A 24,613-nucleotide genomic window follows, 5' to 3' on the forward strand; every position below is an offset into this window, starting at 1 on the left:
ACAACTTTTCCTACTGTGCCATAGAAACCGCAAAATAAGATTGTAGAAATAAATCCAAATGCTAGGAATCACAATAAATGTAAACGAAGCAAACCTGCTAGTTTAAGATACAAAATCCAGCTATATCCTGTTTGTGAAATATACACCTGAAATATAAGTACACAACACAGTTGAAAATAATGCTAACCAATACCAAAATAAACCTCATGTAGTTATATTAATATCAGACCAAGTAGACTTAAGGCCAAAAAAAAAAAAAAGTGTACTAGACCTTGAAACACTTTTCACAAATTCCCAAGAATTCTTGGTATTAGAGTCCACATTCTCTAAGGAATTCTCAAGAGAATTAAGTTAGAATTCAACAACAAATGAATTTCTTTAAAATATTTACAAATATAATGTTTTTTTTTCCAAATTAGCAAAGGTTTACTTCAATTTGCTCATAAATGACTCTAAAAAGCCGATATGCAAGAGGCTGACACGCTGCGTTCTAAAGGCAACGTCGAGGCCACTGAGAATATCCCTCAGACAAGAGGCTCTGCTCAAAATCTCCCCCATCTGGGGTGAGGGCAGCAGGATGGGGGTCTGGGACAGAGGGATAAATACATCGTCTTAGCTCTGCCATTAGGGCTGGCAGCCCGGGGCCCCAAGCTGGTCAATCAGAGGTCGACTGCTTGGAGCCTCCAAAGCTGCCCGAATGTTTGGGTGTTTTGCGGAAATGCTGAGGCTTTGGGAGGGCCCATGTGCCAGCTGGAAGGGCCCTCGGCCAACCCCCTCCTCCTACTCCAGCTCCAGGGAGAGTGCAACTCCCTGCTGGCCGGGCCTGCTGTACCCTGGGGTCGAGGCAGCCTCTCACCCAGCAGCCCCTGCCAGGAGCGGGTGGGGAAGGGCATCTCCAGTGAGGCCCAGACAGGAATCTGCCCTAAAGGTGGCTGACAGCAGCCCACCTGTAACAGAGCCCTGCTCCCAAAGGGGCCCCTTGGGGACCAGCCCAGCGGGGTGACCTCCCAGGCACGGGCAGGCCAGGCTGAACCCGGCCGCGGCAGGAGATGTGGGGGAGAGTGGTGTTAACAGACAACAGCAGGAGGGGTGGGTGCAGACAGGGCACGGTGAGTGTGGGGCGGAGCCAGCCCGGACCCGCCCATCAGAAGGCGAAGGAGCGCTCCTTGGGGTGGCCCACGCTGTCCAGGTTGGGCAGGCAGGCATACTGGATCATGCACGGGGGTCCGCACATCAGCACCAGCGGCTCCTCCTCCAGGGGTGGAAGGTGGTCCCGGATCATCTCCTCGTTCACGAAGCCCTGGCTGTAGTCCCAAGCTTCAGGGGCACTGTCCACCATGTACCAGAGCTTGAAGCACTCAGAATGTTCGTTCTTCAGTTCCTCCAGCTCCGGCCGCAGCAGGAGGTCCTTCTCAGTCTGGTTGGCAAAGCGCAGGTGGCACACGGTGTGATCATCCCTGTCCTTCATGATGGCACGTATCACCTGTAGCATTGGGGTGATGCCCGTTCCTCCTGCAAACATGCCCACAGACTTCACCGTCTTGATGACAGGGTTGGATTTCTTGTCTGCACAGATGGCAAACTTTCCTTTGCCCTGGTAGACCAGCAGCCCATTTGGGTCTCGGAACTCAATGGTGCCTCCAATCTTCATGCTTTACAGGTGCTGGGACATCTTCCCACCAGTGGGAAACTTGGGGTGGGTGTCTTTGAAGTAAACCTTGATGACCAGGTCCACAAAGCCCTTGTCATCGCTGGAGACAGGCGTGTAGGGCAGAATGACCAGGTTCCCATCGATTCAAGCCGAGAGGTAGATGTGCTAGCCCTACGGGGAGGCCCAGGATGTGCTGGGGCGACGGCGGAGCAAAGTGGAACCATCAGGTGTCAAGGCTGATGACCTCCTTGTCAATCAGCCGCAGCAGGTACTTGATGTCCAGGTTCTCAAGGGTGATGGCTGGGGTGGAGCTTCGGAACAGCTTCATGAGCAGGCTGTACAGGAACCAGACTGGGGAGAGGACCACGTGGCCCAACGTGCTCAGCCGGGCCTCTGTGGTGGCTCCGCTCTGCTCTAGCTCCGCCGCCGCCGTGACCGCCACACCCTGGGCCTGCTCCCCCACCCCCGCCACGTCACCGAGCCCAAATATAGTTTTTAAGAACACTTCTAAATTACCATGTGTAATTAAAGAAGAAAATGTAATGGAAATTAGAAAATATCAGTGATTTTTTAAAAATCTGGATGCAGGTTACATGGTGTTCTCACTTTTGAAAATTCATCAAGCATTTATCATTGCTCACTCTTCTGTATATATGTTACACTTCAGTAAAATTTATAAAGAAAAAAAGACAACAAATCTGTAAAGCAGCTGGGGGTGGAAAACACATTAACTTCAAAAGTGTGACAAGGTAAACAGCCTACTTTTCATCAGCAACAAAGGAAACCAGATGAAAGCAAAATGATATTTTCAATGTGCTGAAAGAAAACTGCCAACCCAACAAAAATATTTCAAGAATGAGGTTGAAATAAAAACTTTTTCAGACAAAGCCTGTATGAGTTTGCCAGCAGCAGCCAACTCACACTAAAGAAAATTCTAAATTATATTGCTTCGGGCAAAAAGAAAGTGATCCCAGATGGAAGGTCAAGATGTAAGAAGGAATAAAGAATAAAGCAGAAGCGAATACATGGGAAAACCTAAACAAACATAGATTGCATAAAACAATAATAATGTTTCCTGGAGTTAAAAAAAGTGATAGAATTAAAATGTACAACAGAAAAAAAAAGGTCTTCAGGGAGTAAATGGAGTTAGAGTGTTCCAAGTCCACGATTGTGTGGGACAAAAGTAAAAAACATCGATGAAATCTGCATTTTGAAAAGCATGCATTATAACTTCTAAAGGAATCACTACAATAATAAAAGCAGAATTGTAACTTCCAAATGTTCAGAGGGAAGACAATGATTTTTTTAAAAAGCCACAGACAACCTAAAAGGAGGCCAGAGGGGGGATAAAAAGGAACATAGAAAGGGTAAAAATAGAAAATAAATTAATAGGGTAGATTTAAATCTAGATTTAAGTGTGATATCAATTATTACATTAAATGTAAATGGACTATACACTCCAGCTAAAGGTCAGTTTGTCAAACTGGATTTTTAAAAATTTCAACTCTATGTTATTTATAAGAGACACATAAAAACCATTAAAATACAGAAAGTTAAAAAATAACAGGATGGGTACGTCCCTGGTGGCGCAGTGGTTAAGAATCCGCCTGACAATGCAGGGTACACGGGTTCGAGCCCTGGTCCGGGAAGATCCCACATGCCGCCGAGCAACTAAGCCTGTGTGCCACAACCACTGAGCCTGTGTGCTGCAACTACTGAAGCCCATGAGCCTAGAGCCTGTGCACTGCAACAAAGAGTAGCCCCCACTCGCCACAACCAGAGAAAGGCTACACGCAGCAACGAAGACCCAACGCAGCCAAAGATAAAATTAATTAATTAATTAATTTAAAAACATATATAACAGATGGGGAAAATAACCACAGAAGTACCATAAGAAAGCTGGAATTGTTATATTAATATTAGACAACATATGCTTTAAGGCAAAATCATTGCTGGAGATAAAGTGGGACATATTATTATAATAATAATAAAAGATTCATTTCATCAGGAAGATAAAAATATTTTTAATTTGTGTGACCCTAATAACATGGCCTCAAAATACATAAAGCAAAATTTGACACAACTGCCAGGAGAGAAAGTTAAATCCACAGTAATAATGAGCAATTTAAATTCATCTCTCTCAGCAGTTGATAGAACAAGTAAACCAAAAAAGTCAGTAAAGATACAGAATATTTGAACTATACAATTAATAAATTTGACCTAATGGGCCTGTATATGTAGAACACTGTATTCAGCAACTACAAAATACATTTTTCTTTGAAGCACACACTGGGTTATAAAGCAAGGTTGAAGGAAATAGTCCCTTTACCAAAATGTTATTTAGTTAGGAATCAATTTTAAAACAATAGTAAGAAAAATCTCCATATTTTGGAAACCAGTTCTAAATAACCCATTGATCAAGGAAGAAATTTTAGGAAAATTATACTTCAGGAAATTTTAGGGAAATTAATTTTTAGGAAATAATTAAATTTTGGAAAATTATCTTGAACTGAGAGATAATGAAAATACTTAAAATTTAAATATTTAAAAACTTGTGCAATGCAGCTAAAGTAGCATTTTGAAGGAAATTTGTAGCCTTAAGTGTATTAATACTAGATATTAAAATATATGCAATATATGTTGCATATATGTAATATGTAATACAAAATTATATATATTGATAAAATATATATTATAAAAGAAAGACTGAAAATAATGAGCTAAGCATCTGTCTCCAGAATTTAGGAAAAGAACAAAATAAACCTAAGAGTATAGATAGGAAATAATAAAGAGTAGATATGAAGGAAATGGAAAACAAACATTCAAATAAAAAGAATCAACAAGTCAGCTATTTTAAAAGATGAATGAAATTGAAAAACTGCTGGAAATTTTGAGCAAGATGAATAAAAGGCACTAATAGCTATTATTGAAAATGGGAAAAATAAAGACATTACTGTAGCTTTTGAAACATTAAAAAGATGAGAACAAGGCAAGTGCCACTTCACAAAGACACTCAGTCCACTTTCTGTCTACCAAGCTGTGTGCCTGGCCCAGAGCTTCATCCACCTCGAAGAGGACTGTCTTTTTCTAATCCACATGAAGATACCATATGGGCAAGGAGTACTGGATAAAGGGGTATTATGAACAACTTTATGCCAGCAAACTTGAAAATTTTAGATAACTTGGATAAATTCCTAGAGGGGAAAAAAACTGACTCAAAAGAAATGAAAACTCTGAATTGTTCTATAGCTACTAAAGAAATTAAACTAGTCAAAACTCCAGATCCAGATGACTTTATTGGGAAAGTTTTACCAAACATTAAAGAAAAAATAATAAGAAGAATTTCACAAACTCTGCCCAAAGAATAGAAAAATAAGAAACATTTCCTTACTCATTTTAGGAAATCAAGCATGTCCATGAAACAATCTGAGACAAGAAAATTATAGACCAATCTCACTGATGACCATAGATGTGAAAATCCTAAATAACATTCCAGGAGGTGGCGGGGTGGAGTTGGCAATGTATAGAAAGGACATAACATTGTGACTAAATTGGGTTAAATCCTGGGATGGCAAAATTGGTTTAATACTGGAAAAGCAATCCACTATCTTAAAAGGAGTAAGAGAGGGAAACACATGTGATCATTTCAATAGGTAGGTACAGGTAAAGTATTTGAAAAAATTAAACATTCATTTATGATTTAAAAGAATAAACAACTCTTAAGCAAACTACAACTATTGACAATAGTGTCAAAAAAATGAAATACCTAGGATTAAATTTTTAAAAATATACAAGACCTGTATGGGAACTTTATGGAGGGTCATTAGAGAAGACCTAGTGGGCAGATACACCATGATTATAGAGTCACAGTATCAAAGATGCCAGTGCTCCTTGTGGTAGGCAGATAATGCCCCCCAAAGATGTCCACATTCTAATCCCCCAAACCTATGAATATGTTAAGTTACATGGCAGAGGGGTGTTAAGTTTGCAAATGGGATTAAGGTTGCTAATCAGCTGACCTTAAGAGGGAGATTACCCTGAATAATCTGGATGGGCTCAATGTAATCACAATAGTCCTTAAATGTGGAAGAAAGTGACAGAAGAGGAAGAGCCAGAAAGTTGCAGTGTGTGAAGGACTCAGCCCATTGTTGCTGGCTTTGAAGATGCAGGATGGGGCTGTGAGCCAAGGACACAGGCAGCCTCTAGAAGCTGGCAAAGGTGAGGAGACAGATTCTCCGCTGGAATCCCCAGAAGGAATACAGCCCTGCTGACACCTTGCTTTTAGCATGGTGTGACCCATTCCAGACTTCTGACCTCCAGAACTGTTACGTTAATAAATCTGTGTTGTTTTAACTTGGTGGTAATTTGTTACCGCAGCAATAAGAAACTAATACCCTCCTCAAATTGAATTATAGCTTAAATGAATTATAAAATTATAAATTATAAAAATTATAAAATTATAAAATTGAATTATAGCTTAAATACTACAACATGCTCTGACTAAGCAAGGTTTATTCCAGGAAGGATATGGGTTCCAGAGTACACTTGATCCCCATAACTCATCCCACCAGCAAACTGAACCACATCAGTAAATTTGGGAAAGGAACGCTTAAGACACAGCAGACTTTTCTAATAGAAACAGGTGTAGGGATAGAAGGAAGCTACTTCCCCATCATAAACGATCCCCATTTACCATCAAACATCATAAAGGGCCCCTCTCGGAGATCCTCGTAGACAAGCACAGAAGGAAAGGCTTTCTCTGGCACAGGCACACAGCTGGCAGGAAGGGCCAGTAATCAATGCCCCGCTAAGCCCCCTATGATTTCACAGCCCCGCCTCAGAAATGCTGAATTTTAAATTAGAGGCTAAAGTAACGATGTCATTGTCCTATGGCCCTGGCCCAAATTCCATCACAAGTCCCCTGTATACCCCTCACACAAGCACAAACGGTCCAAGAACACTCACCATAGCTCTGGAAGAGCTAACAATGGGAAATAACCAAATGGGACCTGGTGGGATGATGGCAGAACAGTTGTCAATTTATCCAGGCACATATTCTGCTCACTCAGTGAATGGCCCAGGGCTGGGGATGCTGACACGGCCACATCTCTCAGCTACGCCCAGTGGTCTCTACCAAAGCTGACCATTTGCCCAGCCTGCGACTCTACAGTTCCACCTCTGGGTATTCACCCAAGAGAACTGAGCACACATGCCGTGAAAAGACAGGGGCTCAAATATTCACAGCAGTCTGACACATGATAGCCCCAGGCTAGAAACACAAGGCATAGATGAGCCACACAATGGAATATTATACAGCGACAAAAAAAGCAGAAGGGCTCTCCCCACGCCACCACAGAACGGATCACAGGCACGAGCGAAAGCAGCTGCTGCTGGGACCAGGAGGCTACTGATTGGAGGGAACCTTCTGGAATGATGGGAAAGCTCTACATTGTGACCTGGGTGCTGCTTACACACGTGTAAGTCACATGCACTGAAGACATGCACTTTAAACACTTTATGTGCACGTGTTATACCTCAGTTTTTCAAAGTTTAAAAATAAACTGAAAAACTAATAGCTAAAAATATATAAACCTTGTTAATGAAATGAGCAAACTGCAGGAGGATGTTCCCCCTCCCTTATTTATACAAAGTTTAAAATCACATAAAACAACACTTCGACATCTATGGTCACATAGTATATAATAAAATATAAAATTGTGTAAGGCAGGGGTCCCCAACCTGTTAGGAACCAGGCTGCACGGCAGGAGGTGAGGGGCGGGTGAGTGAGCAAAGCTTCATCTGTATTTACAGCCGCTCCCCATCGCTCGCACCGCCGCCTGAGTTCTGCCTCCTGTCAGATCAGTGGCAGCATTAGATTCTCGTAGGAGCGAGAGCCCTACTGTGAATTGTGCAGGGATCTAGGTTGTACTCTCCTTATGAGAATCTAATGCCCGATGATCCGAGGTGGAGCTGAGGCAGTGATGCCAGCACTGGGGAGCGGCTGCAAATACAGATCACCATTAGCAGAGAGGTTTGACTAATCCCCCAAACCTATGAATATGTTAAGTCACATGGCAGAGGGGTGTTAAGTTTGCAAATGGGATTAAGGTTGCTAATCAGCTGACCTTAAGAGGGAGATTACCCTGAATAACCTGGATGGGCTCAATGTAATCACAATAGTCCTTAAATGTGGAAGAAAGTGACAGAAGAGGAAGAGCCAGAAAGTTGCAGTGTGTGAAGGACTCAGCCCATTGTTGCTGGCTTTGAAGATGCAGGACGGGGCCGTGAGCCAAGGACACAGGCAGCCTCTAGAAGCTGGCAAAGGTGAGGAGACAGATTCTCCCAATAAAGCAATAAATCAATTGCTTGCAGACTCATATCAAAACCCAATCAGTGAGCGGCAAGTGACAATGAAGCTGCATCTTACAGAGTAGGCTAGGTATAAGCAACACACTTCGGGTGTCACTGTCTCCCATCACCCCCGGATGGGACCATCTATCTAGCTGCAGGAAAACAAGCTCAGGGCTCCCACTGATTCTGCATTATGGTGAGCTGTATAATTATTTCATTATATATTACAATGTAATAATTATAGAAATAAAGCGCCCAATAAATGTAATGCGCTTGAATCATCCTAAAGCCATCCACACACCCCCAGGCCCGTGGAAAAATTGTCTTCCACGAAACCGGTCCCTGGTGCCAAAAAGGTTGGGGACCGCTGGTATACGGGAAAGGCTAACTCCAAATTCTAGACAGAGGTACCCTCTGGGGCAGGGAGAGGAACGCCCAGGGCTGAGCTGGGGACCATGGGCCTTGATTGCATTGTCAAGTTTTATTTCTTCTGGTCAGTGGTCCATACATGTTAAATTATCATCAGTGACAGCCCAAGATCACTGTTAATAAAGATTGTCCCACCCTCACTCAAAATCCTACCATAGCTCCCAGTGCCCTCAGAGTAAAACCCTCCCTCCTCGCCTGAGTGTCTGATCTCATCCCCTCTCAGGCCTCCACTCTCGCCCTCCTCCCCTCTGCTCCTGTCACCCCCACCTATGTGGCCCAAGCTTGTTCCCACCTTGGAGCCTTTGCACTCGCAGATACCTCCACCTCATGTACCCATATTGGCTGCCTCCTTCCTGACACTCACATCTCAATTCAAATCTCGCCTTCCCCGAGCCAGGCCAGCTTGTCCATACATACAATTGTTCTTTGTTCCACATTTCCTGTGTCCCCTATCTGCCTAGAAGCCCCCCAAGGGAAGGGTCCCCTGTTTGGTTTGTCACTGCTGTGTCCCCAGGGTCCAGGGCAGTGCTAGGCTGGGACTGGGACCCGTGGACATGCCCACAAGGCTCTGCCAGTCGTGGCCACCAGGGGGAGCCCACGGGTCAGAAATAAATGCTTGGGGACTGGGGTCCAAGGCCACAGAGAAAGGTGGGCGGGACAGGCCTGGGGATGGGGAGATCAGGCCCTCTCTGAACATGGGGGTGTCCCAGACACATGTTATCCTTCCTGGGGGATTCTCATTCAGCCTGACCGTGACAGATGTAGAAACTGAGGCTCGGAAATGTCATAGAAAGTTCTCAGGTTCCTAGTCCTCCCAGATTACTCAGCTGTGCTCTCTCAGCCCCCGCCAGAAGCAGCTAGGGAAACTATGGTTGGAAGGAGGACAGGGGCACTGGGGGCCCTGATCTCGGGTGGTGCCTGTGATCCCCACTGGCCAGCCTGTCCTGGCTAAAAGGATCAAGTTAGGGCCACCAAGGAGTCAGTCTGAACCTCCCAGACTCAGGGAACCTTAGCTCACAGCAGGTGGCCCAGTACCTGCCTGAGCCCTGCAGCCCCCCTGAACACTTGGGGAAACTGAGGCCCAAAGACAGGCTGGAGCAGTCCTCAGGGCACCAGGACTGGGCAGGTCCCCTACACTCAGTGCTGCCCCCTGGGGTCGGGACGGGGTGGGGTGCCTCCCGGGGGAGAACACACAGGGCACCCCTCACCCACTTCCTTCCAGCCATTCAACAGCTGGGGAACTGGGTCTGTCCCTTGCTCAAGCTCAGCCGGGAACCCCAGTCCAAAGCCGAGCCCCACAGACTGGTTCCCCTTGCTGTGTGACCTCGAGCAGACTCCCCACCCTCTCTGGGCCTGTTTCCATGTCCACATGGGGCTTCTACATGCCATTTTGTTAGAAGAAAGGAAGTCCTAGGTTGTTGTCAACCATGTAGGAACTACTCAGTTGCCCTCTCTAGGGGCCAAGATCCTTTTAGAAGGTGCAAGGCCCTGGTGTCGCCAATTCACTCTTGCTTCTTTAGTTGAGGTGACGTTCACATAACATATAACAATTTACATAACCATTTTGAAGTGGGCAATTCCACAGAATCTAGCGCAGTGACAATATTGTGCAACCCCCACCTCTATCTAATTTCAGAAATTTTCATCACCTCAAGGGAAACCCGTCCCCATGAGCAGTCGCTCCCCATCCCCCTCCCTCAGTCCCTGGTAACTACCAATCTGCTTTCCATATCTGTGGATTTGCCTGTTCTGGACGTTTCGTGTAAATGGAATCACGTGCTATGTGGCCTTTTGTGTCTGGCTGCTTTCACTCAGCATGATGTTTTCAAGATTCATCCATGTTGTAGCATGTGTCTGTGCTTCATTCCTTTTTATGGCTGAATAATATTCCATTGGATGGATTTACCAGATTTTGTATAGCCACTCATCTGTAGATGGACACTTGAGTTGTTTCCATCTTTTGGCTAATGTGAATAATTCTCCTGGGGCTTCCCTGGTGGCGCAGTGGTTGAGAGTCCGCCTGCCGATGCAGGGGACACGGGTTTGTGTCCCGGTCTGGGAAGATCCCACATGCCGCGGAGCGGCTGGGCCCGTGAGCCATGGCCGCTGAGCCCGCGCGTCCAGAGCCTGTGCTCCGCAATGGGAGAGGTCACAGTGGTGAGAGGCCCGCGTACCAAAAAAAAAAATAATAATAATAATAATTCTCCTATAAACATAGGTGTAAAAATATCTATTTTCATCCCTTCCTTCAGTTCTTTTGGGTATATACCTAAGGGTGGAATTCCTGGATCATACAGTAATCCCATGTTGAGTTTTTTTGAGGAATTTCACTGGTTTTTATAAGACTAAAAGGCCATGACTCTTGGCCAAACTGGGAATACCGTGCCTAGAATTTTCTGTCAAGTTCTTTTCAGTGATCACTGCCCAGCCTCCCTACCCCACCAAATCTCATGTATTTCAAGTGCTGCCCAAAGTGTTTTTTGTGACTGTATATATTCACCTTTGGATTGAGATAAAACACACAGCAATTTGTGCCAAATACTCAGACCTGAGGTGTGTAGCCTGATGCGTTTTTACCTCTGTATATGTTCAAACTGACACATAACATAACACCTCTCCATCCTCCAGGCAGGCTCCCTCGTGCCACCTCCCAGAAGGAGCTACTATCCTGTTGGTTAACACCATCGGTTCATTTTGTCTGTTCTTGAACTTCAGGTACACAGACTCACACAGTGTGTCCTGCTTTTGATCTCGCTGCTTTTGCTCATCATCGTAACTGCAAGATTCACCCACATCCTCCATCATTTTTCCTTGCTGTATACTATTCCACAGCACAACTATACAGCAATTTGTTTGGCCAGTTCTGTTGATGGGTGTTCGGCTTGTGTCCAGAGCTTCTCCAAGCAGGTGTGCCCAGGTCCTGTGGCTACTGTATGTTTTCATCTCTTGTGGATGAATACCCAGAGGTGGAATGTCTGGGTTATAGGGGAGGGGGGAATCTATGTTCGGTGGACACTGCAAAACAGTCTTCCAAGGTGGCTGTACCATTTTATCTCCCACAGAGGTGAGCTAGGGTTCCATTTGCTCCACATCCTCGTCAGCACTTAGTGGTATCAGACTTTTCCATTTCAGCCCTGCTGATAGGGCTGTGGTTCATGCATGTTCCAACCCCACAGCAACTGGACTCTGCACCCACCGGATTCTGTGCCAAGCTCCCCACTGAGGAACCAGTGGGGCCTTTTTGAGCGGCCCCCTCTGCCCTCGGCTTTTTGAGCGGCCTTTTTGAGCGGCCCCCTCTGCCCTCGGCTTCTGGGCCGCCATCCCCCTCTGTGTTTTCCTACCGCGGTTTCGTCTCCATCCCCTCAGTGGATCCTCTTTCTCGGCTTGATCCTGAGACAAGGTCTCCAGGTCCTCCTGCTTCCCAGGAAATGGCCACAGAGTTAAGGGATCCCCCGAAGGACCCAACACTCTACTTCTCCTCCTCACCCCGGGGGGCCTCTCCTGCCTCAGTGAGCGCCAGCCTAGCTATTCCAAAGCACAAACAGGAAATCGAGGCTCATTTCCCCCACATGGATCATTGATGCTCCCACCCTTTCCACCTCCTGAATCTCAGCTCCCCCACTTCTCCCCTCCCCTCCAGCACCCTCCTAGCCTAAGCCCCTGCATCTCCACTGGATGGGCCCAGCTGTCCTGGATGTGCTACCATCCAGGGCGCTTGCCTCTTGTCCAACTCACACCACGTGCTTCTAAGACCACGCGTTGCCCCTCTTAGGTGTTGTTTGGCCGACTTCCTAGCATTAGTCCCCTGACCAGGCCCTCAGGCAAGTCCCTGCTGCATCTGGTTCGTCTGACCTCTCCAGCCCCTCCTCCCACCCTCATTCATTCATTCATTCGGTTATTTATTGAGAACCTGCTGAGTGCTAGGCCACGTTCTCAATTCAAGGAGGCAACTGAACCACACAAAACAAAACCCCTCCCCTCGGGGGCATGAGGTAGGGGCAACAGATATCTCCACCACGGCATGTCGGGAGCTGCATGAGGGCAGGGAGGCCCCGGCCTGGCATGGGGTGGAGAGGCATCCCAGGGAACTCAGTGTAGAGGCTGAGGCCTGGGACGGGCAGGACGCAGCCAGCCAGGCGTGGCAGGGAGAGAAGAACAAAAACCAGGACCCCCCAGAGAAGGGGATGGGGAGCTGCAGAGAGGTTTAGGTTTTCACAGCTTCCCCTGGCAGCTGATGGGAGAGAGGAGAACCCAGGCAGGAGGGAGGTGGGGAGGCCAGGGGTGTTGGGTGATGGAGAGAAGAGGTCGGATTTGGGGTGTGGCCAGAGAGCCGAGAAGGCTTGGGGACTTGGGGCTGTGGGGTAGCAAGGTTGTGGCGGTGATGACGGCATGGAGGGGCCTCCCATACTCTCTGGGCAGAAAACACATCCGAGCAGGGGATTCAGTTCCTCAAAAATGCCACATAGGCACGTGTGCACGCACACACATGGGTGCATCACGCACGCGTGCATAAGCACGCAGAGACACAAAGCGTGAACAGATTTACACACGAAACACAACTACACACACAACAGACACACAGAGAGACACACAACACAGAGACACACGCCTACAACAGACACAGATACACAGAAAGATACACACGTACACGTGTGCCTACAACACACAAACACACACGCACCCTCTCCAGGCCAGCCTTTGAGGGACAATCCTTTTTGCACCTCTCTCTCCCCCAGGCCCCCAGCTCCCTCCACAGGGCCAGGCCAGGTTCCCGTGTCACTGAGCCGGTGTCAAAGGTCCCTCTCTGCCTCTCAGCCCCTGCCCAGTCCTGACCACATACTCTGTGTCCTGCTCTGTCCCCGACACTGGGGGCTCCTCAGGGCACATGGCAGGTGTGGGAGGGACAGTCAACAATGCCTACTGAGCAAAAGGTCTTGGTCCTCTAAGCCTCTCTCCCCGGCTACTGCCTCCACACTCGCCCAACATCAAAGCAGAGCTCCCCACTCCCCAACTTCTCATCAGCTCGGCCTCACCCCTTGACTGAGCTGGATGCAGACACTCCATCTCAGAGAGGTCAGGGGTGAGCCAGAGAAAGGGCTGGGGGGTGCCCAATAGCAGAGCTAGAATCTACTTGGGAGATCAAGGAGGGCTGCCTGGAGGAGGGGACATTTGAGGATGAGCTGGAGCTTGGCAGGCAGATGGTTTGGGGGTCCTCTAGTCAGCGGGAAAGACCTGGTAACTTCATCTAGTGCAGTCTGAGCCCAGAGCTGCTCCACCAGGAGGGATCATCTGGCTGTTTGCTTCTTTTCTAAAATTGTGGTAAAACACACATAACTTCAAATTCACCATCCCAGCCATTTTTAAGAGCACAGTTCAGTGGCATTAAGTACATTCACGCTGTTGTGTAACCATCACCACTGTCCATCTCCAGAATTTTTCATCTTGCAAAACTGAAACTCTGTCCCCATTAAACACTAACCTCCCCATTTCCCTTCTTCCCTGGCAACTCCCATTCTACTTCCTGTCTCTACAAATTTGACTACTTTAGGGACCTCACATAAGTGGGATCACACAGGATGTGTCCTTTTGCGACTGGCTTCTTTCGCTCAGCATCGCGTCCTCCAGGTTCATCCCTGCTGTAGCAGGTGTCAGAATTTCCTTTCTTTTAAAGGTTGAATAATATTCCATCATACATCTATAACACGTTTTGCTCATCCATTCATCTGTCGCAATCCATTTTCAATTTTTTTGAGGAACTGCCATACTGTTGGCTGTTTGTTTTTAAACCCAGAGTGTTTCTCTGTCGTCCCATCCAGGACCTGAACAGTCCTTCCTGTCCCAACTTCCGCCTGCCAAGCAGGGCTAGACCCCCTCAATTGTCTCATCCATCCCTCAGATCTGCTCTGAGAGGCGGTGGCTCTTATAAAGCCCATTTCATAGAAGAAAACAGGTTGGAGAGCAGGAGTCACATGCCTAGTGTCAACCAGCAGGGGCTGGCTTGTCCCAGTTCCCCAAACCACAGGCTGCCTGCCTCTCCACATAGCCCAGAACGTTCCCAGCCCCTCAGCAGTTCCTGCACAGCCCATCTCCCACCCTGCTTGCACTCAGACGCTGAGAGCATTTCCCATCCTCCTCCTGGCTCTGCTCCCTTCTAAGAGAAACAGGTTGCACCTGGCACAGCTTCCCAGAAGGCCTGGAGCGGCAGAAGCCCAGCCACGTGAGTGGGTGTGTGTGGAGGCGTGCAGTCACATTGCAGCACCCACCATGCCACCGCTTGAGGAGGGAGGGGTCCTAGACCCAACAGTGAGGACCTGCGAGGTGCCGAGCACACGGTGTTGGAGCCAGCCAGACCTGAGTGAGACTGGGGCTCGGCTACTTGCTGGCTGGGTATCCAAGAGCATCTGAGCCTCAATCCATCATCTGGGAAATGGGCTCACAGTGGCCCTTACCTCTCAGGGAGGATTCTGTGAGGGGACTCGGGGGCTAGGAGGCCTGTGCCGCTGAGGGTCCAACAGGCTGGCAGAGCTAAGGCACTCAGGTGTTTTATCAACATGGACATCAGAACAGCAGAGGCAGGACCACCATCACCCCAGCTCCAATAGCAGGTCTTCCTAGGAGCACTGACTGCGTAATGGGGGAGCCCAGCCCATCCTCAGCCAAGAAAATCAGATGATAGCACAAGGCTTCACCATTTGAAATTTTGAAACCACCCAGAAACAAGCCCCAGGACGCTGCCACGCGGTTTAAAAATCGTTTTTCTAATGGAGGTGAAATTCACATGACATAAAATGAGCCATCTTAAAGTGAACAGTTCAGGGGCCCTTTGTGCATTTACAAAGTTGTGCAACCACCAGCGGTATCTAATTGTAGATCGCTTTCATCACCCCAAAAGGGAACCCTGTGCCCATGAGCAGTCCCTCCCTGTCCCCCCTCCTCCAGTCCCTGAAACTGCTTGTCTGCTTCCTGCCTCGATGGATTTGCCTCTCTGGACATTTCATATAAATGGGATCATGCACGATGTGGTCTTTTGTGTCTGGCTTCTCTCACTCAGTGTGACAAATTTGAGGTTCGTCCACATTGTAGCATGTGTCAGGCTTCATTCGTTTTTATGGCTAATGTTTCCTTGTATTATGGACCACATTTTGTTTATCTTCCACCCATCAATGGGCATTTGGTTTCTCTCCACTTTTTGGCTTCTGTGAAAATGCTGTTGTGAATATTCACGTACGTGTATTTGTTTGAGTCCCTCTGCCACACATTTTTGAGTCCTCCAACCAGGAGACCCAAGTGGCTCAGGCCCCATGGAGGCAGCACTGATTTATAGAACAAAGTTTCATATTTTGCTCACGTGTCTTGAAAAACATGAAAGAGGGGATGAAAACCAGCAGTTCCCTCACCTCTCACCCCATCGACCCTCCCTGCGTTGTGCACAAAATCTCCAACCTGAGCCAGCGAGGGGGGGATGGGGTGAGCAGGCAGGAACTGGGTTGTCCTGGGTATGCTGGTGCTCTGGGGCATCTCGGCCCCTCCCTCCAAGGGCAGGGAGGTGTGGACAACCTCCCTGAAGCCACAGGGTAAGACAGAGGCAGGACCAGTGACCCTGTTTCAGACCCCAGCTGGAACCTTGAGACTCATCTTTGACCCCCAGTCCCTCCCTGCTTCTCCCATCAGACCCCCTAACCTTGGCCACCAGGTCCAGGAGGACCATGGTGGAGCTGGTGAGAGTCAGAGGTGAAAACCCCTTTTTAGAATCAGAGTATAAGTGAAATGAGTAATGTCTAATATCAGCGTATCAGTTTAATAAAGCAGTAGGTACAGTGACTTAGCAGGACACAGGAAGGCAAGAAAATGTGTCACACTTACACCAAATTAAGGATGTTGAGTTATGGCTGTAGGCAACTGTAATTTTAACACCATCTACCATAATAAACTTTATTTCCTAGAAAATTTTATTCACTTTGTTATTTCCTGTAACTTAAAATGTGTGTGCATATACATACATACATATGTATATACATAATACATATATATATAGTTTATTTATGTATAGTTAATTGTACTGTTTGGGCTGCAGTAAAATCAAATTTGAAATTAAAAAAAAAAGTCCCCCATGTCCCAGGGTCTCAACTGAGAGGGAACATGTCTCCTCCCAGGAGCTCGGCAGCAGGTACAGGAGGAAGGGCCAGGTTTCAGAGCCATGGAATCACTTCCTCTTGGAATCTCAGCTTCCTGCGCTGTGCAATGGGGAGAGTGTCACTTTGACTCCAAGCATTCTCACACACTGTTCCCTCAGCCTGGTCATCCCTTCCATGTCTTCTGCTTGATGAGCTCCTACATATCCACTAAACCCCAGCTGTGGCATCCTTCCTCCAGGCAGCCACCCTAGACAGACACCTGAATTCCTCCAGCCTCCACCCTCCTAGCCAAGCCCTGATGCTGCAGAGTTGGGGATGGGATCTGTGTCCAGCTCTGTCTCCCCCAGACTTGGGGCTCCTTGAGGTCCAGGCTGGGGGGCCAAGGTGGGGGGATGTTAAATGAAAATGGAGACACCACTATCCCCACTTGATGGATGAGGGTGACTTTGAGAGGGACCCAGCTCCCGAGAGTCGCACAGTCATTTAGCCCCAAAGCCGCAACTCAACCCTGGGGCAGTTGGGCTCCGAGTACAATGCTCCTTCCCCAAACTTGTGAGTTGACCTAACTACCCACCACCCTCAGAGGGCTGCTGCTTTCTCTGACCTTCTCCTGGGTCCCTGCAGCCCCTTCCCCGGGCCAGAACAGCCTGTCCCCTGGTAGGGGGTGCTGTCCTTCTGGCGGCCCCAGGGTCATAGATAAGGCCACTGGGCCTGGCTATCGGCAGGAAACATCTTGGCAGGACAGGAAGCCACGGCATTGGCCAGCCGCGCCCTCGCCTGCCTCAGCCTATCTGCGGCCAGATATTTTGGGAGCCACTATATAAACCCCGACCGGGCTGCCAGTTGTTCCCGGGGGAAGCTTGAAGCTTCGCATTTCTCGGCAGCTCCCGCTGGCCCTGAGGCTGATGGAACGTGAACACCTGGGTGCTCAGAGCAGAACGCGCCCCAGCGCCAGGCTCGCTGGAGGTGCCGGGGCCTGTGTGTGCGACTCGCCATTCAATCCCAGTGCAGCCACTTGCTGGCTGAGCGACCCAGCGTGAATGACTTCACCTCTCTGGCCCTTGGTTTTCCCCTCCCCACAGCCCTCCTCGGTCCTGTCCCAGGCAACACAAACTCGGCTTCCAGAGCCTTTCCTAAAGTTTCTCGGTCTGATGTGGCACCTGCTGACACCTGAGGGCCAACCCGCCCCCTCCTGACCCTGGGAAGTGCCCAGGAATCTGCATTTTAAACTAGCCGCATGATGAGATCCTTATAGCTCAAGCTTCTCAAGTTCAAGGACATGCCAGTTGGTCCAGACTCTCCAGGATGCCTCACTTCTCCTGCACAAGCACCCAGCCAGACCCTGAAAAAGTGCTGGATCAGAGAGACAACATTCCAAGGATGTGGCTGTAGTTATTCCCATTTTACAGAAGAGATAATTGAGGTCCAGAGAGGGGAAGGGACTTGCTTGAGGCTACACAGCAGGCCAGAGGCAGGGTCGCATCAGAACCCAGGCCCGAGGTCTCTTCCCACACCCCATGCACCTCTCAGGAGGCTTAGAGGGGCTGAGTGTAGCTCCAGAGGCCACACAGCCAGCCAGTGGCAGGGGTGGGATTCAAACCCAGATCTGTGTGCTACCCCATCCCCAGCCTGGTCGACACAGGACAGAACCATCCCTAACCCAATAGCTACTGCTTGGGGTCTGACTAGCATGCACATTTCGCCCAAGACCAGTAAAAGTGAAACGCAGAAGTGAAATAAAAATACTCAAGAGTTCACTGGGGCTCGGAGTCGGTGCCTGCTCTCAGACCCCTGGCCCTTTCCTGGTGAGAGGCGAGGGGGCAGGACAGCAAGCAAGGCAGGGGAGACCAAGCGTGGCTATGTAAAGTGGCCGGCCCAGCACCTGCGGCCGCTTGCCAGTGCAGGTGGTGGAGCGTGCCCAGTGGCCCCCACCCCGGGCAGCTGCAGCCGGCGAAAGGGAACGGCCATGCCAGATATAACCTGACCTGAACTCCACCCAAAGCCCGAGCTCCAAGGCCGGCCTGTGCCTGGAAAGCCAGTTTTGGCCCAATGAGCTTGGGCAGGTTCTGGGCTTCCATCTCCCCGCCTGAGAAAGGTCTCAGCATGGCCACATGTCCCCTGCAGTCCTCCCCCTCCCCCTCCTCTCTACAAGGCCTGGTGTGAGGGAAGGCGTTAGACTATCCCTGTCTTGGGCAGCCCGTAGTAATGAGCTCCTGCTCTCCTTGCTGCCCTGGGCATCAGGCTGCCATCGTTCTCCTGACGGGATGCTCACTACCATCAAAGTAGCCTGGAACCCGCGCCTCCTTCAGAGCGGACCTCCACCCTGCCTTGCTCTGCCATGGAACCACCCGGATGAGGTGACAGGGACCTGGGTCTGTCCTTCTGTAAGTTAAATGCCTTAAAGCCTCCAGTGCCTTCTCCCAGGGCACTGCTCTGAAGTGTATACGCGCACACATACGTACCACGGTGGTTTTCACTGAACCCGCTGTCCGTCTGTCCTATTTCAGAGTGGCAGGGGAAGCTGCCTGCCTGCTCTGATCAACCCAGAATGGGGAGAGAAATCACCTCCCTTGTTCTAGAGTCTATACCTCTATTAATGCAGCCCAAGGACCCGGCAGCTTATTGGGCAGCTACATCAGAGACAGAGGGCCCCTCGTGTAATCATTAATCATCGATTCAAAACTGTTCAGCCCACCAGGAAGTTTGGCAGGAAGGGTTAGGGCTGGGAATGTTCTGTTTCTTGATCTGGGTGCTGGTTACACAGGTGTGTTTACTTTGTGAAAAGTTATCGAGCCATAAACTTAGGATTTAGGCACTTTTCTGTCTATATGTTACACTTAAAGAAAACATTTAAAAAGCAGAAAAGGAAAGAAGGCAGTTTGACGTCAGGCTGAGACTGACAGGTAAGTAGGTAATAACTGGTTGCAGTTCGGAGGCGTGGATGGAGGCAGGAAGAGCAAGTGCAAAGGCCTGGGGTCCTGGGGGAGCCTCATGTGTCTGAGGATCTGGCAGAGACCCGGGTCTGGGGTGGGGGCAGGGACTGGCCACATAGAGCCTCAAAAGCCGCAGCCAAGGGCATGGACGTTATCCTGAAACCAAAGCAATGCCATCGAGAGGTTTAAGTGGAGGCTGACAACATGGGGTGGATGTACGCGAAGGCCACTGAAGCCACAATCAGGAGTGTTTATGATGGAGCGAGGGGGGAATGCTCAGCCCATCTGCCAGAGGGGGAAACTGATGCCCAACAAGGCCAGGCTACTTGGCTACATGTTAATGGAGGAGGTTCAATGTGAGCCTGCCTGACTCTCCCAGGGTCTCTGTCTTTCCAGTCTGATGCCCCGTGCGCCTCAGGGTAGGAAGGATCGTTGCGCCCAAGAGGCAGCCATGCCGGCTTCGAGTCCCAATCTGAGCTCACTGGCCTCTGGGTCCTCATCTGTAAAATGGGGACCCAGGAAAGTTACGAGGGGTCCTTTCCAGTCCTGTTGCAGGGGGCACTCGGTAGGCAGTGAGTCCAACAGGGTCTTCCCGGTCAGCTCAGGGTGCATTTCATAACCCGGGACCACGGAGGCGGTTTTTCTGAGAAACCCGAAGCAGAGGAAGAAATCCTTTGTTTATGGGGGTCCATTGGGATAGGAGCGGTACCCTCCAGGCTGCACCAAGAGAGACCCTGCAGAGAAGGCAGAAGGTAGGAGTTTTAAAAAGAAGAAATGTCCCAATAATGCAAATTCAGGCTCCAGGGGGTGAAACCAAAGCAGGAAAGAGAGAGCAATGGAAGAGACGCCTGTCAGGGGACACCCACCTCGCGCAGAGCAGGCAAGCCGTCACCACCAAGACGCCCCTGCCCACCTCCCTTGCTCAGGCCCTCCCTGTGGCTCTGGGACCCACCCCCGTCACCCTACCATGCTCTCTGATATCACCTTACTCATTTGACTTTCTCTCATCTGTCCCCTGGCCATCGGCCATCGGCCATTGGGAGGGTAAGACCTTGCCGGCTTGCTGCCCATCAAATTTCCGGCTCCCAGCCCAGACCCTGGCACCAGGAGGAGCTCGGTAAATATTTGTTGCCTGAGTAAACTGTGGTAGGTCATCCCCCCAGCTTATCGAAACGGGAGATTTATCGGCCTGGGCTTGACCCCAGGCCAGCAGCTCGAACCCCAGCCTGGCTTCAGTCTGACCATCACACCTCTATGAACCCCCGTGTTCTCAGCTGAACTATGGGTCTGGGGGAAACACATTTTATGGGGGTCCCAGGAGATGACCCACAGCACATAGACAGCCAGGGACACGGGCAGTGCTTGGTAAATGGCCCCTGTCATCACCAACACCCAACCCCTGGCCTTGTACCCCTGTCGACCCCCGGATAGAGCTCCTGTCTGTCCCCCACCCCAGGGAAAGAGAGAGCAAAGGTGGTGCCAGGACTCACTGGGGGCTGGCAGGCTCCCCCCACCTCGGGCTCTTTCTAAGAAGCCAGCAGTGATAGCATTCCCCCAAAACAGGAACCAGCAGGTCGGACTGGGTATTGCAGAAGCCTCCAGCAAGTTCGACCCCCGGTGCACAGCCCACCGACCCCATGGCCGGCTTCAGGGCCCGCTGGGCACAGCTTGGAAAGATTTTTATGTAAAAGTGGCCGATGCAAATCCAGGGGCCCTGGAACCACGAAAAGCCCCACTTCCCCCTTTATCACCCTAGCCTGAGTAGCTGCCACCTGGGCGTGGTGGGCAGGAGCGTCGGTGGGCACTGGGGCACCCTCACTGGGTGGGCTGCCAGCGCCCACCCTGCTCTGAGGGTCCAAAGGGAGGGGGCAGGGGACAGTACATGTGCCCCCAACAACTCCCCCGCTTTAGGGGTGGTCACAGAGGCTAGCTCTGATATTTTTAATCAAGATAAAATTTACATAACATAAAATTCACCATTTTGACCATTTTAAAGTGTACGATTTAGTGGTTTTCAGCGCATTCACAATTGTGGTGCAATCATCACCTCTATCTAATTCCAGAACGTTTTCATCACCCCCAAAAGGAACCCCTCTCCCTATCAGTAGTCTCTTCTCCTCCCCCACCCCCGCAACCCCCAGCCCCTGACAACCATGAACCTGCTCTCCGTCTCCATGGGTTTGCCTGTTTGGATATTACATATAAATGGGACGGCACACTATCCACTCAGCATAATGTTTTCGAGGTTCATCCACATTGTGACTTGTATGAGAGCTTCATTCCTTTTTATGGCTGAGTAATATTCTATTGTACGGATGGACCACTTTCTGTTTATGGACTCAGCTGTCAATTGGCATTTGGTGGTTTCCACATTTGGCGACCGTGACTAGCGCTGGTGTGGATGTGTGTGTGCGCAAGCTTTTGTGTGGACACGTGTTTTCACTTCTCCTGGGTCTGTACCTAGAAGGGGAATTGCTGGGTCATATGGTAACTCGATGTTTCGCTTTGAGGAACCGCCAAATTCTTCTCCAGGCAACTAAACCGGTTTAGGTTTAGGAGGGTTCCAACTTCTCCACATCCTCACCAACCCTTGATTGTTTTTGTTTTCGTTTTTTTGCGGTACGCGGGCCTCTCTCTGTTGTGGCCTCTCCCGTTGCGGAGCACAGGCTCCGGGTGCGCAAGCTCAGCGGCCATGGCTCACGGGCCCAGCCGCTCCACGGCATGTGGGATCTTCCCGGACCAGGGCACGAACCCGCGTCCCCTGCATCGGCAGGCAGGCTCTCAACCACTGCGCCACCAGGGAAGCCCGTTTTTGTATTTTTGAAGATAGTCATCCTAGTGTGTGAGAAGTGGAAGCCCCTATTTTACAGACAGAGAAACATGCTCAGAGAGGAGGACCTGCTTGCACAGCATGAAAACTCATCTCCTCAGACTTGAAGGCAAAGAGAAATGTGGGTGGATCACAAGAACAGGGCAGATGTGCTCCAGGGAATTTGCCTCAAGTAGGAATCAGAGACTTGCTCATCCCATCCAACTTTCCTGCACAGACCAGAGGTCTCCATAAGATCTCTAGGAACCCAAACAGAACCTCCTTACATGCCTCCATGACAGGGCGCTCACTACCCATGGGGCAACCTGGTGGGACCCTCGCCCCTGAATCAGCTCCCAGGGTTAGCAGATTCTTTCCCAGATGGAGCCTCAACTTTTCCCTGGCTTCCCCTCAGCATGCCCTTGACCTTGGGGACCTCCTGCTCAGGGACAGCCTCACAGAGGTCCACAGACACCACCCAGCCCCCCATTCAAGCCTTCTCCAGTTTCACAGCTGGGTTTCCAATACATAGAATCCATATTTTTAGGGACTTCCCTGGTGGCGCAGTGGTAGAGAGTCTGTCCGCTGATGCAGGGGACACGGGTTCGTGCCCCGGTCCGGGAAGATCCCTTATGTCGCGGAACAGCTGGGCCCGTGAGCCGTGGCCGCTGAGCCTGCGTGTCCGGAGCCTGTGCTCCGCAACGGGAGAGGCCACAACAGTGAGAGGCCCACGTACTGTAAAAAAAAAAAAAAAAAAAATCCGTATTTTTAAAACAGCCCAGCAACTAAATGCAATGTGGGATCCTGGAACAGAAAAAAGGCATCAGTGGAAAAGTTGGTGATGTTCAAATAAAGTCTGGCATTTCGTTAATAGTAACGTAAACACACCAGCATTCATTCCTTCAATTTGGCAAAGGTACCATGAAAATGTCAAATGTTGATGGGGGAGGTTGGGAGGAGGGCTACAGGGTACGGCCTGTACGACTTGTCTGGAAGCCTAAGATTACTCCAAAATAGAAAGTTTATTTAAAGAGTTAGCTGGACATGAGCACACATCAACCCCCAAATCCTATGGGGGGAACAGAAAAAGAATAATCTCAGAACCTGGGACCCAAGCAAAGCCTGGGGACTCTGGCTACCCCTTCGCCTTGCAGCTCCCGATTGCTCTGTCCCTGTCCTGGGCCACGCCTGGGCCGACTTCCCCAGGAGCAAACTCTTCAAGCCTCATATCCAGTGTCAGCTCAGAGAGGTTCCAGCAACCTCCCCCAACCCAAATCAGCCCCCCCACACCTCCCCTTGACTGTATCCATCCGTGCACAGCTATTTATTTTTCAGATGCAGCATGCCTGGCTGGGGTACAGCAGTGAACAAGACAGACAAGATACCTGCCAATGGAGAAAGAAACAGTAAGTGTATAAACGTGCGACATAACATCAGGAAAAATCTTTGTGGTACAGAAAAATGAATCAAGTTAAGGAGATGGGTGGGGCTAGGAGGGTTATTTCATCTGGGAAAGTCAAGGGAGGCCTCCTTGTGTGAGCTCAGACCTGCAGGAGGTGAGGGAGTGAGCCAGAGGGAACAGCATTCTTGGCAGAAGGAACAGTCAGTGAAAAGGCCCAGAGACAGACAGCACCCAGTGATCATGGCACAGGAGGGAGGCTGGTGTGTTGAGAATGGGAGAAGATGGGGTCAGAGGGTGTCAGGGGCCAGACCACAGGGCCTCGTGGGCCACAACAAAAGGGTTTGGATTTTATCCTAAACATGCCTGTGGACATACCTAGGTCAGGTAGGCTACAGCATGATACAGCTGTTTGGAAAATATTTGCTGAAAGTGGATGGATGTACCACAGACCCAGCCCTGCCTTTGGAACTTCAGGGCCTTCAGACCTGCCCTTGGAAGCCCCAGGGGGCAGTGATTTTGAGCCTGTGTGTGCTTTCCTGAGGAAGATGGAACAGTGTGAAACGGTGTGGAACAGCATGGGTGCATCCTGGAGCCAAGGCTGTGTCTCCAGCAGAGCCCAGCCGAGTTGGCCTCTCTAGGACCCGAGCCCTTGGCCAACAACTGTGAGCCTGAAACCTGAACCCAGGAAGACTGACCTGCCTCCCCCGTGCTGCCCCTTTGCAGAGACTTGATCGTGTGACAGAAAAGAGGCCACCATCCTAGGCAGAGGATCTGGAGCTGCTGGCACTTCCTGCCAACCCCTAAGACGATGCACACATTTCCCCCGGACAGCCCCAGGCCTGACGGCAGCTCATTCCAGTACTCCTGAACCCCGTCTATGAAGCAAAGGGTGTTTGAGACCCA

At 49.8% G+C, this 24,613-nt stretch overlaps 1 pseudogene; it reads right to left on the reverse strand.

Annotated features, from left to right (window-relative positions):
• Positions 1–1,144: 1,144 nt before the first annotated feature.
• Positions 1,145–2,036, reverse strand: LOC136120788 (NADH-cytochrome b5 reductase 3 pseudogene; annotated as a pseudogene).
• Positions 2,037–24,613: the final 22,577 nt, after the last annotated feature.

This window comes from Phocoena phocoena, chromosome 3, assembly GCF_963924675.1.
Source record: "Phocoena phocoena chromosome 3, mPhoPho1.1, whole genome shotgun sequence".
Classification (NCBI taxonomy): Eukaryota; Metazoa; Chordata; class Mammalia; order Artiodactyla; family Phocoenidae; genus Phocoena; species Phocoena phocoena.